Raw genomic sequence first — 16,778 nt, forward strand, 5'->3', positions numbered from 1 at the left:
GCATGCACAACTTGACAAACAATGAACATTTGGCTTTTACGAGCGTTAACACATATACATACCGGCTTTCTCTACATTATGCACTGAAGGAGAAAATTCCTCCTAAAACAGACATGCTCCTGCTTTTTCATGCCTCTATTTAAAAACGAACACAAGGAGACACTCACCCCCAGTCACAGGTCTGGGTTTAATCTATCATCGTTCTTTAGCTCACTTCGCCACCCCAGTTCAGACACAGCTGTATGCAAATCAGTCTTTACCCGGTGCCTCAAGTGAACAGTCTAGCCCGAACTGCCAAGCCATGTCTTCCCTGGACCAGAAACAAGCATCCTGGAACATCCAAGTTTCAGCGATCATTGTTCGTTTAATTTCTTTATACCGGACTTTGTTGTCAGTGCCTGCAGGCGAGGTAGCCTAGTGGTGGAGGAGGGCCTTGAACTTCCTCAGCAGCGGCAGCTGGAGCAGGGACACATAGGCGGAGCTGAGCGGCGGAGGAGCGACCTACCTGGAGGGTCAAGGGTCGCTCTCCTCACCGCGCACCGGCCGGCATATATGGGGAGGTGGGAGGGAGTAGCAGCTGGGAGACAGGAGGAGCGAATGGGCAGTGTGCAGTCAGGGGGCGGGGTCGCAGGGGACACAGCGGCGGGGGCGGTGAGGGACAACGGAGGGAACAGAAGGAAAAAGGCAAAAAAAAACGAGAGAAAGACGAGTGGAACAGAATGCAATAAGTGCACGAAAACGAGGAGGAAACGAGTGGCACAGAAGGCAAAAAGGGCACAAAATCAGTGGGAAAACGAGTGGCACAGAAAGCAAAAAGGGCACAAAATCAGTGAAAAAACAAGTGGCACAGAAGGCAAAACGGCACAGAAATACTGGGGCAGCTAAGAATCAGAAGGCAAAAACCGGGCAGAAAGGCACGGGGGCAGCGAGGGGAACAGAAGGGAAAAACAGGCAGAGAGACACGGGGGCAGCGAGAGGAACAGAAGGGAAAAACGGGCAGAGGGACACGGGGGCAGCGAGGGGTACAGAAGGAAAGAAAACGGGCAAGGACCACGTACAGGCAGCGGGGGAAGACAGACCGCAGCAGTCACAGACACAACAAAGAAAATACAGGCAATACAGTAAAACAATAAGGCCGAAGATGAACAAACTTACGGCCTACCACTGGCCACCAGGGATGAGGCGCAGGTGGTAGCCGAGGAGGGCCTCGAACTTCCTCAGCAGCGGCAGCTGGGGCAGGGACACACAGGCGGAGCTGTGCGGAGGGGGAGTGACCTAGTCCTACATACCTACAAATCATTAGCTGACTGCCCCTAGCCATGGACTCTATGCCCTCTTGCTTGTTAGATAGTACATAGTTGGCAAATTGTCCACCTTAACCAGAAATGGGGTTTAGAGAGGACCCGGCCTGGCAGTTCTGGCTGCACTGTTCCCATGAGGAGCAGGGTAAGACTGATTTGTATGTGGTTGGGTCCAAACTGAGGTGGCGTAGTGGGCTAAAAATGATGAATTGAAATGTGGTCACTGCAACTGACAGTGGCTGAGAGTAATTCAAGCACTGTATCCATCACCTTATTGTTTTTACATTTGATAGCCAGAAAGGGGTCCTGGCTTGATCAGGCGCAAAAAAAGACTTCAGTGCCAGGGAACCACAAATTCAACATGTTGATTAGCTATTTGTTCTCCGCAGATTACCGCCTAGTAAGTCTGTCCATGTGAGTGCCTGAGTCCACTAGAGAGGCATCTGTTATAACCATGTGAAAAGGCAGAAGAGGATGGAGTACATTAGACAGAAAATTATACTTCTTGCGCCACCAGCGAAAGAACTGCAAGACAAGTGGCAACAGTTTTATCCTGCCAATCCAGTTTGCTGAACTGGCACCATTGTTCCTTATTTCTGTAGGCATCTTGTGCGCCACTTTGCATCCCAGGTCAGGGAGATGCATGAAGTAATTGAGTCAAGAAAGGAGAAAAACTGAAGGTTCAGCCCTACCCCCACGAAAACATCTGGGGAACAATTGGACATTCGACAACACATTTTTTATTATATATTCAATTGTATTAGTTTTTAAAGCATAGTAGATGATGATCTTACAGTACAGCACAATACGGCAATCTTTATGGGGGTCTTCAATGATTTCCTCATTATCACCCTCCAACAGTGCCTCTCCTCTCTCCATAACCCCTCTCCCATATGTGTTTGATTTGTTTTATAGTATCTCTCAAACCAATGTAGCATTTTTCATCACACACGGGGGCGGCGCTTGGCTCGCAAAGAGAATGGCTGCCTGAGCCTAGAGCTCCGTTGCGCAGCGCCACTATCCGGCAACAATCCTGCCCCTCTGCCGTCGGGATTCTGATTTAAACGCTGAGGCCCGAGAGCGGATGCCAGCACGAGCAACGAGGCGAAAATCGGGACCCCGGGGGACGCTGTGACCGCTGCTCGCCGGCTGACAGAGCGGAGGGCTGAAGCGGGCCGCCGCTCTCCGGGCTCTGGTGACGGAGACTGCCGGGCGACGTAGCTGTGCGTGCGGCTTGACTGTGGGCGAATTCCCGGCCCCCCGCATCGCCCTCCCAAAAAACAAAAAAAAAAAAAAAAAGGACTTGCAGAAGGGAGCCTATCAGCTGTGACACAGCGAAGACATTGTGAGGGCTGCGGCGACGCTATTGTAAGTAGCGGATGAGGAGCGCTTGAGCGGCGATTCGGGCAGCTACCAGTCCGAGTGTGGGCCCACCAATGCAATGCAGCGATGGAGGGGTGCTAAGGACCACGCCGCGCTGGCGAGATACGAAGCTGCGTTCGCTGCCACAGTGGATTGGTGACCTCGTCGTAGCTCTAACGAGCTGAGCAGTGGAAGGCCCCCCCCACCCCCGGTGCAGACAAGTACGGATACGCGGCGGGCCCGGGCGACGCCATCCACATAACGGGCGGGGCGCCTGGGGGTCGGCACGGAGCACACCACGGTTGACGCGGACAGGGTCCGGGGGGGGGGGGAAAAGGAAGGCCTCGCGGGAGCCATTTTAGCACATGCCAAGGTGAAGCTGGCTGACGAACCCGCAGGGGAGAGTTCGGTGCTGCTCTACGAACTGCCATTGGTGTCAGGTTGGGTCACGGAAGAGAGGACCTGGCCATTAAGTAGTGGAGATCTGTCTACCGCTGCCAATCTGCTGCGACGCATAAATCCTTGGTTGTAACGCGGCAGCTACGATCAGAGGAACCGGGTCGCGGCGTAGCGCATGATGGGCAAGACCGACAAGACGCAGTCAAAACTGACTTTTGAGCAGAAGCGCCCCAAGACCCAGGCTGCTACTGAGGGGGCGACCTGCAATGCGCCGGAGGAAGAACAGGACATCCGGAGCTTGTTGCTCTCTGTGGAGAAGGGGCTGCAGACTGGCTTAAACTCCTTGGGGGCCAAGATGGATGCCCTTTCGTACCGTATGGACCGCATGGCGGAGCGTTTGGACAAGCACGCGGAGCGACTGGACCAAACGGAGCAGCGTTTGGTGGACGTGGAGGAAGTGCAGACTGCGTCGGAGGCAGACCGCGTGAAGATGGGGCGACTCATGCAGGTGCTGCAGGATAAAATGGAGGATGTTGAGGCCCGCTCGCGGCGCTGCAACCTGCGCATCACGGGCCTGCCAGAGACGACGCCTACCGGACAGATGGAGTGCTACGTGGAGAAGTTGCTGGTCGAGCTGTTGGGTCAGGGAATATTCTCTACCATGTTTGTGGTGGAACGAGCGCACAGGTCCCTGGGGCCTAGGCCTCCACCGGGTGCACCACCGCGACCGATTATAGTGAAATTACTGAACTACCGTGACAGAGACGCGGCCCTTCGCGCGGCAAGGGAAAAGAAGACGCTGTCTTACGAGGGGTCGACCATTGCACTCTACCCGGATTTTACGGCTCGTGTCCAGGAGGCTAGGAGGCAGTTCATCCCGACTAAAAAGCAAATGCGAGATATGGGACTGGACTATGCAATGCTTTACCCTGCCAAGCTGAGAGTTAATCGGCAGGGGAAAACTCATATTTTCCTCGATCCCAGGACACTGCAAAAGGCGCTAAATGACTGGAGCAAGGAGAGGCGACGAATTCCAGAGAAGCAGCCGCAGGGGGATGAGGCGGAGAGCTCACTTTATCACCAGGACTAATGTCTGCAACTGAGAGCACTATGTGGTTGTTCCCTTGTGCTGCCAGGTTCCATTGATGGGGTGATGGCTGTAGGAGATTATGTGATTTTTTGTGTTGCTTTGTGGGGTGTACGTTATTGGGAAGCCCTGAGGTATGGGCAGCGGCCGACGGCCTGCTAGGATTGCATGGGTGCGAGGTGGGGGAGTGGGCTAGCTTGCGGGACATTGGTGGGGGGACTACGGCACATGGAGCATGGCTGGTTTGCTAAAGGTGCGCCTGGCGGCGGAGCTTGGGCCCGGCGTAACTATATGTGGAGTTAGCTTTTGTCCCGACGATGGAGAGAGGGCTGGATATTGGCGCTCAGAGGCTCGGACATGGTGTAGGGTGAATTCCCTTTATATACTGTGCACTGAGCGACCTCCGCCCGCGAGTGTATAACACAGTATCCAGGAGCTATTTGGTTGAGGGAGGGTAGGGGGAGGAGTGGGTAGTCCCTAGATAGGGAGCGGCATGGCCGAGTTGGGGGTGGTCTGCTGTGGGTGGGGCGTTTGGGAGGGGTGTTGTTTTGTTTTTGAGCCGAATGTAGTCCTGAGAGGTCCGTTTTTGTCCCTTGCCCGCTCTAGACACGATGTGAAGCAAGATACGAGCGATGTAAAGATGTACAGACAGGAGAGTCATGACGAGTGACGCCACGAGTGGGGGTCCGTTGGGCTCCTTCAGAGTAGTGACTTGGAACGTCAGGGGCCTTAATGATCACCGGAAGCTGCGCAAGGTGCTGCACTACCTTAATAGGCATAATATAGACGCGGCCTTCCTGCAGGAGACGCATCTACCTAACCAGAGTCCCATGCTGCGCGCGAAAGGGCTGCTGGGGAATGCGTTAGCGGCTGGCTTCACAACGCATGCTAGAGGTGTCATGACTTGGACAAACCCTAGATCGGCTTAAACGCTGCAGTTGGTGTCAGCGGATAGGGGGGGCAGGTTCGTTATAACGCGCTGTCAGGGCAGAGGCCTGGATCTATTGTTAGTCAATGTTTATGGACCAAACTATGACTGCCCGGAATTTTATGAGTCCCTAGTCAACGTCATTAGGGGCTGCGGAGTGCCTCATATTTTGTGGGGAGGTGACTTCAACATGGTCAGACATCCGGGTCTAGATAGATCGGGGGGGCAGTGCAGAGGGCCGGCCGCTGCAGTCAAGGTAGTTGACAGAGCTCTGATAAGTTTCGCATTAGCTGATGTCTGGAGAACGCTAAACCCGACGGAGGGGGGCTATACACATTATTCGGCATATCATGACCTTCACACGCGGATTGACTACTGGCTGGTGTCTGTGTCTCTTCTGCCGCAGATACATGCCTGCCAGGTTCTGCCGCGTACACTGTCGGACCACTCCCCTATACTGCTGACCCTCTCTATACCGAAGAAGACTATTCCGCCCTTTACGTGGCGGTTCCCCCCGTATTCGCTGCTTGACCCCCTCTTTAGGGAGGAAATAGCGGAAGCAATAACAGGGTATTTTGACATCAACGCTGGTACAGTGGATAGTTTCCAAACCGTCTGGGAAGCCTTTAAGGTTTGCATCAGAGGGGTGGCCATGGCAAAGCACTCCGGGGTGCTACGTGACATCCGACGACGGTTGGCGGCCCTAGAGTGTAGACTGGGGGAATTGGAGGTTCGGCAGCAAAGAGAGGCAGGGGGTGATATTGCAGAGGAGTTGAAGAAAGTGCTGGCAGATTATCATGAGGTAGCAGATGCGGAGGTGAAGCATTTGGGGAAGTATGCTACCGCCAGGGTGTATGGGGAGGGAGAGAGACCCAGTTCCGTTCTCGCTAACATGTTGAGGGTTCGGAGAGGTAAGGCCAACATCACTAAGATCAGATCGGAAGGAGGGGAATTGCTAACTGATGAAATGGATATAGTTGAGCGCTTTAAGTCGTACTACGCTACGCTTTATGCCTCACGACAGACTGACATGGATGATAGTATACGAGACTACCTAGATCATATACAATTGCCCTTCCTGACCAACTCGCACAGGGAATTTCTGGCCCTCCCCATAGAGAAGGATGAAATATTAGAAGCTCTAGCGGGCATGAAAGCGAACAGCGCGCCGGGAGCGGATGGCCTTACGGTCACGTTCTACAAAACTTTTATAGACTTGTTGCTCCCGCATATTTCGACTCTGTTAGATGATATATGCGTCAAGGGCCAGATGCCGCGCTCTATGTGCGAGGCTATCCTTGTGGCTATCCCCAAACCGGGGAAGCCTCCTGAGGAGTGCAGCTCATATCGGCCGCTCTCCCTGCTTAATGTAGATGCCAAGCTGTTTGCAAAGGTCTTGGCCACACGTCTGGCGTTGCTCACTCCAGAGCTGGTAGCCCCGGAACAGGCGGGGTTTGTACCGGGCAGGAACCTTACTTATAATTTGCGCACAGTGTTTGGTACTATTCAACATGTACGGCCGGACTCTAAGGCGCTCGCGGTCTTCCTGGATATGGAGAAGGCGTTCGATTCTGTTGAGTGGGCCTTCATGAGCCAGGTTTTGACCAGAATGGGGTTGGGGCCGGTCTTCTTGCAGATGATTGGGGCGCTCTACAGGAGCCCTACTGCAAGAATATGACTCGGCGATAGGGTCTCTGATATGATTTCGATTACCAGAGGGACACGACAGGGGTGTCCCCTATCGCCCATCCTATATGCTATAGTTGCGGAGCCTTTGGCGTGCGCTTTACAGGAGTATCACACCCTGAGGGGAGTGAGTTTCGCTACCTACAAGATTGTGGTCTCGACGTACGCAGACGATACCCTGCTGTATGTCCGAGACCCGGAGAATAATCGGTCATCGGTGCTGCGTGAGGTTGTACACTATGGAGCACTGTCTGGCTTGCGTGTTAATTGGTCCAAGTCTATAGCTTTCCCATGGACTCCGTCTACCACAGTTTTTGACATGGACTATCCGCTCCAGTGGTCTGACGACCCGGTCAGATACCTGGGTATACAGTTGCATGCAGACTCTGAAATAGTATATTATTATTATTTAAGAAGCTTATAAAGCGCACGGCTACCCCCAAAGGGGGTGTCCCGGCGCTGCAGACTGCATACTGTGAGAGAGAGGCAATTAAAGGGTGGAGAACAGCCAGGTTTTCAGTTTGTTACGGAAAATAAATTCTGAAGGAAGAAATCTCAGATCAAGTGGCAGGCTGTTCCAGAGTTTGGCCGTCATAACGGTAAAGGCTCTACCGCCCATTCTGGAGCAGCGGAATCGAGGAACAATAAGAAGTCTTAGGTTGTTCGACCGCAAGGATCTGGCCGATTGGGAAAGCACCAATCTCTTTCTCAAGTAACCTGGGCCTAGCCCATTGAGGGCCCGAAAAGCAAGCGTCAGCATCTTAAACTGAATGCGGCGGGCAATGGGAAGCCAGTGTAACTTCCTACGGTAGGATGCGACCGACTGGCGATAGGGGATGTTGCCTATCAGTCTCGCCGCCGCATTCTGAATGATCTGAAGACGTTCAATTTGGTACAAGGGGGCACCGGCATAGAGACTGTTAGCATAATCCAAATGTGACGTATTCAGGGCATGGATGACAGTTCTACGGGCATCTAGAGGAAGATAAGGGAAGATCTTCCTAATCATACGCAGTTTCCCGAAGCAAGCTGCCGTAACCTTATTAATTTGAGCTTTACAGGAAAGAGCGTTGTCAAATTGAAAGCCCAGGTTACGCGCAGTTTGGACAGGGATAGGAGGAGGATTAAGCACACTCGGCCACCACAACGTGGTAGAGGGGAAGGTTTTCTGATTAAAAAATAGGACCTCCGTCTTATCAGTATTGAGTCTGAGATGATTAGAAGTCATCCAGGAGCATATATTGCCAAGACAGTCACGAAAGCTGGTGAAACTGGAGTCAGAGTGATCTCTAAAGGAAAACATAAGCTGAGTATCATCAGCATAGGAGATCACTCTGATCCCCCAGGATTCCACGACCTCAGCCAACGGGGCAAGATACACGTTAAAAAATAGAGGGGAACTGGCCCGTACACAATGAAGTGTTCCAAATAGAGAGCAGGGGTCTGACTAACAAGGGAGCCAGGTTGCCCATGACTCTAGCAGGGACCGGGTCTAGGGGGGAGCCAGACTTGCACTGGGTGAGCAGACTAAGTGCGGCCTCAGTAGTAAGCTCTTTAAAAGCCATTAGTGATGAACTGGTAGAATCACTGGAGGAGGAGATATGGGAGGGCAGTACCGTAGGAAAGGAAGACGTAATGTTGTCAATTTTGTCATGAAAGAAAGCCGACAGACCATTACATAAAGCCTGACTAGAGGAGCTCTGAGGCACCATAGCAGGGGGTTTAACGAAGTCCTTGACAATCTTAAAGATAGTTTTAGATTAGAAAGATTATCTGCATTCTTAATTTGTAGAGCAAAGAACTCTCTCATCGTAGATTTTTTTAGTTTAGAAAAGTTTCTTAAGGCAGACTTGTAGATAGCTTTAGCCTCTAAATCATACGTTAGCCGCCATTTACGTTCTAATTTTTTGAGGAGACTCCTTTCCACACGTAGGGCAAGGGAGAACCATGGAGCAGAAGGTCGAGATCTAGCCGAAGTAATAAGTTGAATAGGTGCTATGGCATCGATGGCAAGCAATAGAGCAGAATTGAACTGCGCCACGTTAGCATCAACATCTTTAGACAGAGGGTCTGGTAGATATGAGAAAAAGGGATCTAAGGCAGTACGAGTGACTTTATGCCATTTTCTCCCATACTCCCTACCAAGCGCCACCAAACCAGGTGCAGAAGGAAGAGTGAGATCAAAAGGAAGAAAGTAGTGGTCAGACCAGGTGAGGGGGAGGGAAGGATGAATAGTAATTCCAGGATGGTTAGAAAAGATTAAGTCAAGGGTATGGCCTGCAACGTGCGTCGGGCCCTGTACTAATAGGGTCAAGTTTAAGCCCTGTAGCGTGTCTAATAGCTGGGTGGCCTGGGAACAGGTAGGATTGTCAACATGAAGGTTGAAGTCCCCAAGCACTGTAAAATGCAAATGTTTAAGGGAAAGATCCGCTATCTGATGTATCAATGGCTTAAGGGAGAGGGCTGAGGCGTTGGGGGGGGTTATACACTAAAATACCAGCCAAAATCACAGCAGCCGAGTCTGAAATGGTAAAGTACATGGCTTCAATCAGTCCGATATTAGTAAGTTTACTAATAGTCAGGTGGAGATGAGATTTCAATATAATAGCAAGACCACCTCCAGTTTTTCCACCCTCTCGATTAATGCCCATTAAAAGATAGCCAGGGGGAATAGCTAAGTGAATATCAGGATTGGAAGAGTCTTTTAACCAGGACTCAGTGAGAAATAGGATATCCCAAGCATGTGTATCAAAGCGAAGTCCATATCTCACTAGCATGATGAGGAAGAGAACGGCAGTTGACCAAGCCCGCCTTCAATGTCGGGGAGTGAGTAGGACGCTTGATTGAGTTGGGAAGAGGGAGGGCGCGTTTACGAAAAGGGGAGAGTACCTGATCACAATGAGGACATGAAAATGGACGCCCCTCCAGCTTGTCAGGAGCACAACGGTCGGACGGAGTACACATACCTGCTCTTATCTGAAGGAGCTGCTCTCTGGACCAGCAGAGAGTGTTAACGTCAGAGCGACAGGCAGGGGAGCTGGGCCTGGGCACGGGCCAGGCGCGGACGGGCGCCTTCGGCGCGCCCGCTGCGCCCGCTCGCTGCGCGGACGGGAAATCCCTCTATTTTTATACATAAGGAGGAGGGTGGGAGGCGTCCAAGATCTGGACCGCTACCCTGCCTTCCCCTAAGATCGAGGCGGCTGTCCTCTACGTGCCGGCGACAGCACCAGAGATCGGCTACACCGGTGGGCGAAATAGAGTGGGAATAGTACTGCGGTAAAATTACGGTAGGGCAATTGATAAGCTGGAAGATGACGTTGAGAATTGGATCGGGCTGCCTTTGTCATTGGTAGGTAGAATATCAATCATGAAGATGGTGATATTGCCCCGCTTCCTATTTTTGTTTGCTAATATCCCTATTGTGCTGCCGCGCTCCTTTTTCGCTAGGCTTAATAAGTTCTTGCTGCGATTAGCGTGGGCGGGTAAGCAGGCGCGGGTCAGTTGGCGCGTGCTGACATTGGCTTATTGTATGGGGGGTCTGGGTGCGCCAGACGTGGAGCTGTACTACAGAGTAGCGCCGGGTGCGCAGGCGCATAGCTGGATACATGGGGAGGAGTCGGTCCCTTATCTCAAGCTGGAGAGATTGTTCGCGGACCCGCTACCCCTTCGGGCGATAATATGCGAGCCGTTGGACCGCAGGGTTGGTTTCCTGGACTCACTCAACTCTACTAGGCATGCTTGCCACTGTATATTACAGCAGACGGCTGGGGCATTATTATATTCACCATTGATGTCCTTGGAATGGGCGATGTGGCTTCCTCCTTGCAGGGATACGGGAGTGACACGAGCCCTTCGAGAGCTTGGAGTCCATACGGTGGGTGAGCTGTTTGTAGATGGCACGGCTAAGACTTGGGACGAGGTGGCGGCAGCGGCGGAGGCCCCTACTCAATTGCAATGCTTCCAATTCCATAGGGTGAGGGGGGCACTGAGACAGCAATTGGGAGATGATATGGCTGAACCCCCTGAGGTCCCGGAACTAACTTACCTCATTAAGCACAAAAGCCCACGCAGGTTGATATCTCAACTATACAGTATTGCGATGTCACAGAGGTCCAGGCAATACACCAAGGCTAGATTGGCGTGGCAAAGAGACTTGGATACTGTCATAGATGACGCCATGTGGTCATACTGCTGTGTTGGCACTCGTAGGATCTCGCTTCACGGCAAGCATAGGTTGATACACTTCAAATACATAAATAGAATCTATTACACGCCGGAGAGGCTGCATCGGTATGCCCTGAGAGAGGAGGCGTCATGTGACTAGTAGCAGACTTCTATCATTTAGCGTGGGTTTGCCCAGGCATCTACAAATTCTGGGAAGCTATCTTTCGGGAGATAGGTAGAATAGCAACGCTGGAGCTTGCCCCAGACCCTGCTGTTACACTTTTGGGCTACTCTAGGGGACTACCTAAGGCGGCGCGGAGGCTTGTGGACATGGGACTCCTAGTGGCAAAGCGCAGGGTTGTGATGTGTTGGATGCGGCGCCCCCTCCCAACAGTGGCACAGTGGGAGCGAGATGTACTGTTGCACGCAATCAGATACTTTTAGCGAACTACTGTCGCCGCGAAGCAGGCCGAAACATTTTTGGGGCCTATATGTGGAGTACCTTAGGAGGGACCGCAGGACAGCGGATAGGGAGCTGGGGGTGGAAAACAAGGGTGATGCTGGGGGAGCTGTTGTCTAGCTAGCTCTTACGATAACGGTCATAAATGTGAGGTAACATTGGTATTGGGGAACGGATGTACCATCGGCGCAGATGGGGCGTAAAGACTCGGGATTTCACTACGGTCATTGCTGACATGCTGCTGAGTGTAAAGTGTTTTGCAGTGGGGGGCGGCTTTATGTAGGGGGCTGCAATTCTGGATGGTGTATAGCAGTGGGAATTACGGGTGGATCGCTGACTAGATGATGCTACAGGCTCGGGTGAGCGAGGGGAGGGAGTTGGGTGTTTTGCATAGTTATATTGACTGAAAAAACTGATCTCTGGTAGAGAATACCACTATCGAAAGGATGTACTGTGCTGACCTATCGGCCGCTCATAACACATTGTATATTTGACAACTGAGCTATCAGGATTGCCGGGAGGTGGTATGAGTGGTGCTACAATATATCTCATAAAAGTTTTGTCTGCCGGCCTCCGGGTTGTAGGCGCGACGCAATGTAAATCACTGAGTTATCAGTAAAAAAATAAAATTAAAAAATTTAAAAAAATCATCACACACACACATACTGGTAGAATGAATCATACATAAGTAAACGAAAGTCTTCCATTGGATGAATGCAAATCATTTGAAGTGTAACTCAAATAAAACGGAGATTCTCCCAATTGGCAAGAGTTCCCCCTTCTGCCCAGCCCTCTGGTGGCCTGACGACTCAATCGCCCCCCCCCAAACTGTAACTACTGCCAGAAATTTAGGCGTCATCTTTGACTCAGATCTCTCATTCGACCACCATGCTAAGACTGTAGCCGGCAAATGCTTCGGGACAATAAGATCCCTAAGAAAGTTCTTTAACTTCCTCCCTCTCGACGCCAGAAAGAGCGTAACAGTGGCCCTTATAATCTCCCGATTAGATTATTGCAACGGCCTACTGGCAGGGACAAAAAAGAGCACTCTCGCTAAACTCCAGAGCGTGCTAAATACAGCTGCTCGACTTGTACTCAAACTGCCCCGGAGAGCTTCCACCTCCGCAGCCCTTCTTTCCTTACACTGGCTACCTCTCCACAAGAGAATTCTATTTAAGATTCTAATCATCGCCTTCAGATCCTTCAACAAATCCGGGCCAAAATACCTCCACAAACGTTTTCCCCACTACATCCCCAGGCGATCTCTCCGCTCGGCACAGGACAACCTCATCCTGCCTGCAAAATACAATCTGAAGACGAAAGGAGGAAAAACCGTTAGCCACCTAGCCACCAAGGCATGGAACAATTTGCCCAAACACCTCAGGCAAATAACACAAGAAAGACCATTTAGAAAGGCTCTGAAGACCTGGATCTTCAGCCTTCCCGACGATCTCACTAAAGCAGCCATCTAATCCCGCTCTGTTCCCAGACCGGCCATCAAGAACACTTAGCGCCAAGATGCTCCCTCCGGAGCGAACGCCGCGCTTTACAAATACCCCCACAAATACAAATACAAACTAGTGAAAATGTTACATAAGGCAAAGGGAACAAGCTGTATGATTCGCATGCAATTCATACTGGTAGACATTTTTTTGAGTCCTTGGTCTGAGGAAGCACAAACTCAGGATTCAGACTGTAACCCAGTGGTAAGGGTTGGCTTTAATAATGGTGTTTTTTACACGTCTCCGACAGGTATGAATCACAAAAATTAGAATTTTATTTTTTTAGGCTGCAAAAAAAATCTAAACAGCGTATGGCTTATTGCCGGGATATTGATGCACTACTGCTGCTTGCATTGTGAGAGAGAGCAGCTGTAAGTTCGTGCACCAGCAAGGAGACCAGATGCGGTCTAGATTTGTTGTTTTTAAATAATATTTTATTATTATTTGTTTAACCTTACAATAGGCCCATGTGACATGAAGCAATATAGCTTAAATAAGGATTATCGAGGTACACATATTATTCTTCTGTCTTCCATAAACACTTAGTTACTAAAGAAAACATTATAGCTGTCCATTTCTAAGATTGTCCCATCTCAGATAAACATAAGGAGTAATTCCACACAACACAGTTATATCAATAGGTGATGTTGCATAGCTACCATTTCTACATGAATGTTTTAATCTCTGCATCCAATTGACTCTCTGCACCTTCACGTATTTGCAGGGGAATGTTCCTATAGGTGGCCCACCTTGCCTATATTTTGGTATGTTTGTGTGGACATCCACGGGCGATAAAATCTGGGAGCTCCAACTCCATAATGAAGTCTAATCCTGTCATCCATGGTGAGACCCAGGGGGAGGGGGTCTCAGCCTTATACAGCCTGGCTATATCCCTCTTAGCTACTGTAGGACCTAAAAACAGTAAGTGTCTTTTGTATCTGTTACCACCTATGCCTTCTATACTATGTAAGACTTAATTATGGAGACCTCAGTATGCCCATGCCCGTTAAGCAAGTGAGAACCCTTCTCCAGGACGAGTCTAGGGCCAAGCAGGACTAGGTTGTGTGTATGAAAGTGCCTTCGTCCGATTGGCATTGGAGGCATATTGGAGAAGCAATCAACCCCGGGGTCCATAGTCTGTGTCTATGATATGCTCTGTGTAGGTATTTAAGTTGAATAAGACGAAGTCGAGAGGAAATTGCGGCCTCACATGGTGATCGTAGGGCTTCAGCCCAGTTGTCTTCATCTAGTGGTCCAATATCGGTATCCCAAGCGACAGAGCATCTAAGGTTGTTGGGCTATTAGAAACTAGGGTTTGATAGATCTTGGATATCTTATGTTCCTCAAGATCCCCCATGAGGAGCTTGCCTACATGAGGGTTGAATTCTGGGAGGGTAATCAAATTTTTAATATATGAATGAAGAGCGTGTCGTAGTTGCAGAAACTGATAGTATTGGGTGTGGGGCATATGGAATTCTTTTTGGAGGTCTCCAAATGATTTGAGGACCATGCCTTTCATGATATCCCCTAATGTTGAGACGCCAATGCAGTCTCAACCGCTAAAGCCCTGTAAATCAGCTCGTTGTGGAAGCAGGAGATTCCGCCAGAGAGGGGTCATTTATGTTAGATTTCCCCACCATCCGATTTTACTAGATGTTTGTTGCCATGTTAGGATCACCACGCCTGTAGGGGGTGGGGAGATCTTTGAGGTGTCTTATTTGTATAGGAGCGAGAGAACGGTGGGGTCTCCCATTATCCACTGCTCAAGTCGATAGGCAGGGACATCCCTAGATCCATACCGCCATTCATTCAGAACCTGCAGGTGTGCTGCGGTGTGATAAGCTTTTATGTCAGCAGCGATAATGCCCCGACAGTGAGTGGACTGTGTACATGTACGTAGGGCCACTCTGGCGGCACTACCTGCCACAGAGAAAGTATCCCTGCACTGCGATGATTAGGTGGAACCATACCATAGGTACAAGATAGGGATGGGATTGTAAGTGCTATAATAATTAGGGTAGGGAGACCATCTTGAATAGGGATAGGGGGAGTGCAGATCAATTTTTAATCTCTGCTTTATCCTTTTCTGTTGTTTCTTCTAAGTTGCGTTTCCAGACTTTGGGTGTCCGATATGTAGACTCCCAAATATGTGAACCCCTTTGATACTATAGTGAGTCCCTCAGCCCATCAGCCATTCCCCAATGAGCCCTGCAGTGGCCAAAGCAGCGATTTAGAAGAGTTCATATAGAGACTGGAGGTCTCGACAAAGATACGCATGATCTGTAGTATTATGGGGCCTTATCTATGGGGGACAGTCAGGAAGAATAACAGATCGTCTGCATAGAGCGCAATACGACCAAAAATTATGGGGTCCATTCAAAACCTCGATTTAGTGCCTCTATACATACCCAACCCGCCAGGGATTCTTTGGCAAGGGCAAAGAGAAGAGGGGAGAGGGGTCATCCATGTCTGGTTCCTCACTGTATCAGAAATGTGGAGATGTGACCCTGGCTACCCGGACTGAGGCCGTTAGCGCAGTGTATAATAGTCAAATCAGAGCTATAAATCGGGGGTCCATATTTAGGTGTTGTAATAAGGCGAACATATAGGTCCAGCTGACTGAATCGAACGCATTGTCCATATCAACGAGTAATAGGGCAGCTGGTCTAGTCTGTCAACGGCAGCTATAGCGTTAAGCGCTCTGCGTATATTGTATCGGGTGGGGCATAAAGCCTGCCTGATCAGGGCTAGGAGATGAGGGAGCAATCTGTTCGCCAGTATCTTGGCAAGTATCATAGCTTTAATGTGAAGGAGAGATATTGGCTTGTAAGATGCGCAGAGTTCGGGTGGATATCCTGGCTTGGGAAAAACCACTATCTCAACGTGTCTCCAATCAAGGGGTAGACACTTATTGAAAAGGGCTTCATTAAGGGTTGCAAAGGTACTGCGGTCCCAGTGTTGTCATGTTCAGTTTAAAGAATTCGCTATGGAAACCAAAGGAGCCTAGCGATTTGCAGGTGCTATATCTGAGGCTGCTGAGAGGAGCTCCTCTAGTGAGACCGGAGCCTCGATAGAGAGTCTCGTGCAGTGGTGGAAAGTGTCTTAGGTTTCAGATTCCCAAAAAGTCCTCGATCTGCACTTCAGATATGGTTTTGCGCTTCGTATAGAGTGTTTGGTAGTAGTCGGCGAAGTAAAGAGCAACCTGCACCGGAGTGATGATCAAATCCCTGGTATGTGACTTAATGGTCAGGAGTTGTATCAGATTAATGGAGTATTGGCTTAGTGGGTGTAACAGTTTCCTGATTTGTACCCCACATTGGTAAATTATGCTTTGTGTAGCCCCCCAGATGTGTTTGGCTTCATCTAGTTGGATACTTTGATTTCTCTGCAGTATGCCTAGCTGTCGGCAAGCTCCCGTCTGTCTCTGTCAAGTGCTTGTAATTCCGTTTGTATTATCTGTGCTTCTAACTGTATCAAAGCTTGCTTCTTCTGGCGTTTGGCAGCAGAACAGTAACTGATGTCAAAGCCGCGAATAGTGGGTTTCATGGCCTCCCACAAGGTAGTGGCAGAGTCCACCGTCCCCTCATTCATAATGAAGTAGTCTGTTAGGGCTTTGTGTTAGTGAGTTTGATAGCTCGCATTGTGTAGATGCCATGACGACATCCACCAATGAAACCGCATCCGCTGGGGACTCAGCGTTAATCACAGTTGAACGGAGAATGCTCCGATAAACCCCTGGGTAGGATAGCTGCCTTGATCAAATGCAGTGCATGTTCCCTGGTGATGAAAATGTAATCCAGTCTAGAAAATGATCCATGCACTGTTCGAAAATACATAAAGCCTGCCTCTGTGGGGTGGAGCCACCTCCAGGTGTCAGACCATCCCAGCG

At 50.2% G+C, this 16,778-nt stretch overlaps 1 protein-coding gene across 1 annotated transcript in view; it reads right to left on the reverse strand.

The window, feature by feature from the left end:
• Positions 1 to 16,778, reverse strand: part of LOC146829567 (cysteine-rich hydrophobic domain-containing protein 2-like) — a 221,695-nt gene that overhangs the window by 61,332 nt on the left and 143,585 nt on the right. The gene's annotated exons all lie outside the window — the stretch shown is intronic.

Source organism: Triturus cristatus, chromosome 5_2 (assembly GCF_964204655.1).
Source record: "Triturus cristatus chromosome 5_2, aTriCri1.1, whole genome shotgun sequence".
NCBI classification, from domain to species: domain Eukaryota; kingdom Metazoa; phylum Chordata; class Amphibia; order Caudata; family Salamandridae; genus Triturus; species Triturus cristatus.